Consider the following 8,096-nt stretch of genomic DNA (forward strand, 5'->3'; position numbering starts at 1 on the left):
TTATGCTCAACTTCTGTAGCTTTCACCAGAAAACAAACTGTGCCACCCACAGAAGCTTTTGCAAACACAGTGTTCATATGAGCATGTTTACCCTAAGCCAGGAGTTGCATAGTGGGCTCAGGGCAGAGGGCAAGTGCAGCTCTAATGTGGTAGCTACTCTTCACAGGTCAAGCCCATAAACCCTAGGCTCCAGCACCAGACTGCTCAAGGACAGACCTCTGCCATGCACCAAAGCTGCTTTTCTCTGGGAAGGGAAGTAGACAGGAGAGCGCACAGGTGAGACTCATTGTTGCCACTGTCCCATCAGAAGGTCTAATGCAATGAAAAATCTATTTTTGTTTGTGTTTGGTCATCAAAGGTCTCTCCACTCTGAATCTAAACACTGCTTTACAAAGCAGAAAAAGCTTTCTAGCTTAAAAAAAAAAAAACCACAACATACCAGTGCTATCAGGAAAAAAATGTGTTGAGTCTTTGCTTGCCAGATATTTAATGGAGTTTTAGTAAATACCTGTCCTTGCCTCCATTTGCAGATACAATGTACAAATGCTGTTCCTTCAGATATGTCTTCAAATACTCAGCCCATTTTGCTAGGCTTTGGAAAAATCGTAGGCCCTGTGGTTTCTTAGCAAAATGAAAAAACAGCACATTATCAGCAGACTGAAACATATTGGTCCATCTGAAACAAAGCAGCTCATGGATCATTTGGCAATATATCACCTTGCAGGCCTTTTTCTTAAAGCTGCCTGTAGGAAAATCTCTATTTGACATGTTTTGTTCATACAGTCATGAAGCTAAATGGGTTTTATTTATTTATTTTTAAAAAATCTTTCCTAACTTGAGCTGTTTGTTGAATTCACAGGTTCTTTGACTCACCAAAAATACACTTTCTAGCAAATTCCTTCAGAATCATCATTCTATTTTGTTCAATTTTGTTGTGTTTTGGTCCTGAAATAGCCAGCTCCAAAAAAGAAATACAGTGTCCTCTGTCCCTAGTCCTTGACTTCAGAGGTAGCAGCATCTTCCACAGAGCTTCTGTTGATCTATGAGCCTATCCTTTCAGCTCCTTTGCTACGTACAACTCCACATCATCACATTTATCTGTGCTGCACAGCAATTACAGTGATTTAGGCTGTGTGGTTTTACATTTCAGGTTTTCTGTCTGAAGGGTATCTTTGAAGCAGATCTTTGTCTTTCAGGGAGAAATTAGTCTGCTTTTTGTTGCTGTTTGTCCTCCTTTATGTCTCCCTGCTCTTACACTTCAGAGTAACTCACTGGACTGGCTTAGACCTTTTCCTGACACCCCTGTCCTTGGGTTACCTGCATTCTCCCCATGCTTCCTTGATGCCCTTTGGAGCAAAAAAGCCCTGCAGGATCTTAGTGAAGAAATAGAGCAGGCGTGGAGGGCTGCTGCCTCCCACTATCCCACCTCCCTTCAAGCCCTTATTTATTTTTACTCAAAGGAAATTTTTCATGATCTAACAAGCAACAGAAAATACACAAGTGCTGGTGGTTGCTGCTCCCCTGCCCTGGCTACTTTGGCAACCTTGCTCTTGGCCCCTGAATGAAAGAAAGGGAGCCCTCTTGGCCCTGGCATCCCTAGTGAGGCCATGCATGGTAGGAGACTGAGGGTGTCAGAGAAAGTGGGGAGAAGCTGGTCCTGTCTCCCTGTCCCCAACCACAGGCTGCCTTGCTTGGGTGCCACAGGAGGTAATTAAGAGCCTCTGAGCTCGGTGAAGTAGCAGAGACCACATCAGCACCCAGCTCTCACCACACAGCCCCCTCTGCTTGTCACTTCACAAGGCTTCTCACCCTCCCTTCGCAGCAGTGTGCAATTCTAATTAAAAAGGAAAAAAGTTGGTATCAACTTCTTCCAAGCACACAGTCCTGGTTTTTGTATGGGGATGCAAGGATGTGACCTGAAGATTACATAATTAGAAGGCATTTGTTATGCTTGCATTTCAAATCAGTGATTAGCATGTGACAGTCCCATCCTGGGAAACGTCAAGCCACCATTGCTCTCCTCTCTCTCTCCTTTCGTGCACAGTGCTAATTCCCAACTCTGGCAACCGCCAGTGCTGAAGGATCTTCAACTAGCCTGGGGTAAGTTTAAAATGTACTCGGCATGGGATGAAGAGTGGGATTAATAATACCATTTTTCATATTACTGGAAAAAGGTAGAGCTGTAGCTATTTAATGTTGCATGTGCAGCACATAAAATAGTATTTGAAGTATTTTGCATCTTCAGTGCCCACAGCTATTTCCAGCTGATTTCTTCTAAGACTGTGTATGAAGATCAATCTTAGTGTGCTGGAGGATCTTGTAAGGCTGCATTTATAGTAAGGTCTCTAAAATACCAGGTTAAAAAGACCTTTTTTTCTCTTACTATTTAAGAGCTAAATTGAGGTATCATGCTGAATTGAAGTATTTGAATGACAACTGAGTTAGAGTTAGCTGAAGACAAAAGCGTGAGAGTAAATCACTGATTTTTTTCTCTCTTTAGAGGACTGGGGGTTGTTCTCCAAGTAGGATATTTAGAACAGCCAGCAATCTCAGCTGGCAGGATTGAGACAGTCACCAGGAAGATCCCAAGCATTTATTTAGGAAAGTTGTGGATGTTGAACAACTGAGGCAGCAAAAGTGCATATGGATTCCCCTGCACTGTTACTCGTCCTAATTTCAGAAGCAGAATGGGACAGAAAGCAAACAATAGTAACTGTTGTCCATCAAGGCTAGGCTGTAAATGCTTTACTGTTTGCATGCTGATGCTCGGGGTATTCGGTGGGTCTTTTTAACAAGTGATCCTCTGCACAGTTTTGCCGTTCAATGTTAGGGGAGCACTGGAAGGATGAGCATGGTCACACAAATGCAGCACAGGCTGCGAGACCTGCCTCCCCTATGCACAGCTTCGTGCAGGAATCCCAGCCCTGTGCTGCCTCAGTGACACCTCGCTCTGGTCTTCGACCCTGTGCCTGGGGCATAGCTAAAGGCTGCAACCCACTGGGACCTCCCCGTCCATCCACACCTTCCCCCTTGGGGATCTCATGGGAAGTGGGTGCTGGCTTAGGCTCTGTTAACTTTCACACGCTGCCCACTGCTCTGGAGGGGCTGCAGCGCCAGCTGCTTGTGCAAGGCACCAGGGCAGTATTCTTTGCTGGACTCCAGTGGCTGGAATCATGGTGATCACTCATGGCAGAAGTGTCACGCAGCTTTCGTTCTTGGGCTTGGCAGATTTGGCTGCTGGAGGGAAGATAGAGACAAAAGGGGAAAATACTTCCTTTTGCCCTGAAACTAATCTCTGGGCTTTGCTCTGGATATGTTATTCTGGCTTGATGAGAGCTGCAGGAGGGTAAATGAGTTTTAATGCTCAGCTCTGAAGAAACAAGCATGTCTTTACTGTTTCTTGTCCCTAAAGCAGGGGGGCCATGGGCTTGGGTTATGGGCCAAGACAGTCTGCTGATGGCTTCACGTGACTGGGTGTTGAGCCTGTCCAGTGGGGAGCTTGCAGAGGAACAATAATAACAGCTCCTTGTTGATGAGGGAACTACCCTGTGGTGGGCTGGCATATCAGGCAAGCCTTAGATTTACTGTGGGTGGAGGCCTGACGGTGGTTTAGGAAAGCAGCCTCATGGAGGGCTTGCTCTCGCAGCTAATATGCATATGCATTCATGTATGTGCATATGGGAAGGGGTTAAGGCTGTGGGGCTTGCTCAGTACTGAGAAAAAAAGGTGAAGGGGGGATTATCTTGCAGCTTTTAACTGCCTCAAGGGGGCTATAAAGCTGACAGAGTCCAGATTCTTCCCAGAGGTGCACAGTGAAAGGCAATGGGCACAAGCTGCAGCAAAGGGAAACCCCAGCTGGATGGAAGGAAAAATATTCTTCCCCAGGGTACTGGAGCGCCCAGAGAGGCTGCGAAGACTCCAGTGTGTGAAATACTCAGACTTGAGCTGGACACAGCCCTGAGGAACCTGATCTAGTTTGGAGTTAGCCTTGATCTAAGCAGGAAGTTGGACTAGAGTAGTTCCTACTCACTTAGACTCTGCTGTGAGCTTACAACTTGTTCACTGCCAGCAGAGGCAGGATTTGACCAAGCAGCCCACATCCAGGGTCTTAGGGCCAAATGTCAGTCCTATTTTCCAACCCCTTTTTGTACCCTTTAGGAACAACCTAGCCACTGTTCAGCCAAGTCAGGCTGACTGAAACCCTTGTCCCTGGTGAGGACAGTGTTACCAGCTTCCCCACCTGGCAGTCAGAGGGAACAGAGGACAAGCATTCCCTCCAAACCATGGTGAGGTGCACTTTTTGTTTGTTTTAGAGATGATAAAGGACTGACTAGGTTTGCTCTGTGTATTTGGCAATTCAGAAGAACCAGGGACAGGCAGGCAATGATATATTCGTGGAGTCCAGCAGTGAGCCCTAAATGCTGGAAAGTAGCCAGTGTAATGCAATTATTTAATGTATCAAAGAACAAAGGGGTGACTCAGGAAATTGCAGGCTGCAGCTGAAGGACACATGAAAGACAGTACTCTGGTAAAACAGGGAAGATTTTCTGGACCCACTTAACCAAGGTCAACCTACTTTGCAGTGAGGTCATATAGCAGAGCTCCTCGTGGTGCCTGGAGCAGGAGGGGATGGTGGCATCCCCGGTGTCCCAGTTTCAAAGCCTCACTCCTGAGCTCTACTGAGGACAGACACTGTGCTCAAACATTGTCCTTGTCTGCATGAGTGTGATGTGGAAGCTCCTCAGTTAAATCTCCATGCTGTACAGGTATTGTTTTGAGTTCCCTCTATAAGGAAAAATTACTTCTGATACCAGGAACCAACAGCATTTGTACAAACCGACAGAAAAGATACAATGCCAAAGGGCTCCCTTCCAGCCCTACGTGGCCCTGAGTTGAAAGTACATGAGAACAGAACATAGGTAACAGGGCAATGACACATCCTCATATGAGCCCTACTTCTATAAGTATTACTTCTCTCTCATTAAAACCTCATGTAGGTTATTTTTCTCCTTATCAGACAAACCTCTTTCTTTGTACTGGCCCCAAGACATTTCATGTAATCACCTGTAGCACAGCAGAGGGGGAAATGCCCTCCTTTGAGCTCCTCCTCTTAGGTGCATCATCCCTCATGACAATTGCAGGTTTCCATGTGTTAGTGGAGGGTAGCTACAGATGCTCTTCGTGTTGTATCTTTCATTCTGAATCGCCGTCTGTGAGACTGATGGCATAGCCCTGGTGATGTGCTGGGCAGGGGGACCTGCAGAAGTGGGACCTAGACAGACACAAGCATTTTGAGGTCTCAGATGCCTGGGAGGAGCTGGTCTAAGAACAGAAGTAGAGAGCACTTGGTGGAACTGAACTACGCTTTAATTCTGGCTTTTCCTCACCTTGGATGCCTGCCATTGCAACCTGTTTATATGTTATTTCCTCATGCATTACAGTCCCCTGGCTTCCCCATTTAAAGCTGTGCAGCAGTATGGGCTAGAGCTTCTCATTTTTGCGTGCTCCCACAATAAATGTTCTTGGTACTGGTAGGGTATGGTCACCCTGCCTTGTGAAGGCCAGAGGTATGAATGTCACATTGTCACTGGAGATTTAGGGATCCCCAGAATAATTCAGCAAGTGGATAGCAAAATTATAAAATCTTAAGACATGCTATGCAGTTAGTGTATTTAATAGTATCATAATATGACTAATTCCATACTAATTGATGTTTGTTAATTAGTAATAGTTAACAATTATATACTGTTATATTACTATAATGGCATGGTAAAACATTAATAATACAAAAGCAGAACAGGTAAAAATATGTACGTGTTTTTGTTAAAAAGAAAAAATTTAATTAATTTCCAGCAGAAAGCTGTTTTCATTGTTTTCAATTAAAATGTTTATCACAGAGGAGGTTTATGTTTATTTCATATCTGTTTTACCTTTCCTATTTGTTCCTTTTCCCCCAACACTGCAAAAACAGTTCTGAATTTTGAAATCAGTTCTCAGTGTTGAACAGGTTGGTCCCAGTTCAATGGCCCGATAACAGAAGCCTCAGGAATTTGCTATGGCATTGACTAGTCTAAACGGGGAGCAAAGTTTAACAACTTTGCTACTAAACAAGCTGCTACTGAAGTTGAAGTTAGAAGTCTGTTTCACTGAGACACCCAAACTTAAGTACCTTCTCCTCAAAACTACTAGAGGGGAAGTTTAGCTACTTTAAAAACAACTGCATATTTATGTGTTTCAGAAGCAAGTAACATTCTTGCCATTCTTTAGAATACCTGTCAGAAAAAGAAATTTTTTTTTTTTTTTTTTTTTTTTCCCCCTGATACAGAGGGCTGGAGCACACAGCATAGGAGGAGAGGCTGAGGGAGCTGAGTTTGTTCAGCTTGGGGAAGGGAAGGCTGTGGGGGTCCTACAGCCATCTGCAACTACCTAATGGGGGTTATAGACCAGACAGTCAGGCTCTTCTAACAGGCATAATGAAAGGATAAATTGCCATGGGCATGAGCTGCAACAAGGGAAACCTTGAGGGAAACCTTGACTGGCTATAAGGAAAAAATTCTTCCCCATGGGAGCAGTGCAGCCCTGGGATGGGCCCAGAAAGGTTGAGAAGTCTTCAGACCGGGAGATACTGAGACCTTGACTAGATGTGGTCCTGAGCAATCTGATCTAGCTCTAGCAGGGTTAGCCCTGCTTTGAGTCAGACAACTCCAGAGGTTCCTGCCCATCTAAACTCTGCCATGAGCCTAAGAGTCTTCAGAACAAAAAAATAAGCTTTACACTATCAGCTGATAGAAAACAGATTTAATAAACTGTTACATTTATCTCACTGTAACCAGGCATCCACCTAGAAGCTTTCCCAGCCTGTCTGTACAAAGCCCACATCCAAAGTCCCTCCACCTTTGCTCAGGTTTTCCACATGCGTCACCAAAGGCTCTTCTGTCCTGAGAAGACAACGGATCTTCTTAGGAGGAGATCTCATAAGCAGCTCTCTTACAAATAAGAAGTTTATCCTTTCATTAATCCTCAATCTCAAGAAGATGCTAAACCCCAAGTCCCTCCAGCACTGTGCTGGAAGGAAGCCTTTCAGTCCGCATCATACCCTCAGCAAGAGGCTGGCTGGGTATGCTGATGGCTGTGCCACTCCCAGCCTGACCACAGGAGGCATCCCTCACCACAGCTCACAAATGCTCAGCATCGCCCCCGTCTCGGGAGCCCCGATGGTGCCACCACCCTCCTCCCTTGGGAGTTTCACAGCGGAAAGGTCAGGTCGAAAGTGCATGGCCCCCAAGCTACACTGCTGACTGCACCAGAAGCAACTCCTTCTGCAGCGATTTCCTGAAGCCAGCCAGGGCTCTTGCATCTTTTGCATCTCTCCCATGTATTTAATGCTATGTGCCTTTCTCTGTGCCTACTTCCCTGAAAACATCACCCCAGGCTTCTTCAAACCACCACAGCCCTCCTGGCAGAGCTGTGTGAGCGGAGCTCTGTGCCATGATTACACTGGCCCCTCCAATCTCATTAGCTGACTCACATCAGCCTTGGGCATATCTATGTCAAACAGGAATGGAGGTGGGAGGTTATTCTAGACTCCTAAATCACATCTAGTTTCCTAGTAAGGCTGGACAAAAGCAGACTTGAATTAAACCCTGGGGAGAGGAAGTGTGGATGTGGGGCAGTGCCCATGCTGATAAGAGAAGTGTGAGCTGGTGCAATCCATTTTTCTAGGGCTCTGCCTGCGTCATTAATCAGGCATTATCTTAAGACTGTTCCCAAGGTCCTAACCCCATTACTGGACTGATGAGATGCTTTACCAAGGGAGTGACTTGGGCATGGCATCATGTTCTGTTGGCCCTGGTTTCCAGAGAGGCTGCAGCTCTACACATTGAGGTGCCTTCTAGAATCATCGAATCATAGAATCATTTAGGTTGGAAAAGACCTTTAAGATCATCCAGTCCAACCATTAACCTACACTACCAAGTCCACACTAAACCAATCAAGGGTAGACTAGACTAAACCATGTCCCAGAGTGCCATGTCTACCCATTTTTTGAATGCTTCCAGGGATGGTGACTCCACCACCTCTCTGGGCAGCCTGTTCCA

Source organism: Pelecanus crispus, chromosome 3 (genome assembly GCF_030463565.1).
Source record: "Pelecanus crispus isolate bPelCri1 chromosome 3, bPelCri1.pri, whole genome shotgun sequence".
Classification (NCBI taxonomy): Eukaryota; Metazoa; Chordata; class Aves; order Pelecaniformes; family Pelecanidae; genus Pelecanus; species Pelecanus crispus.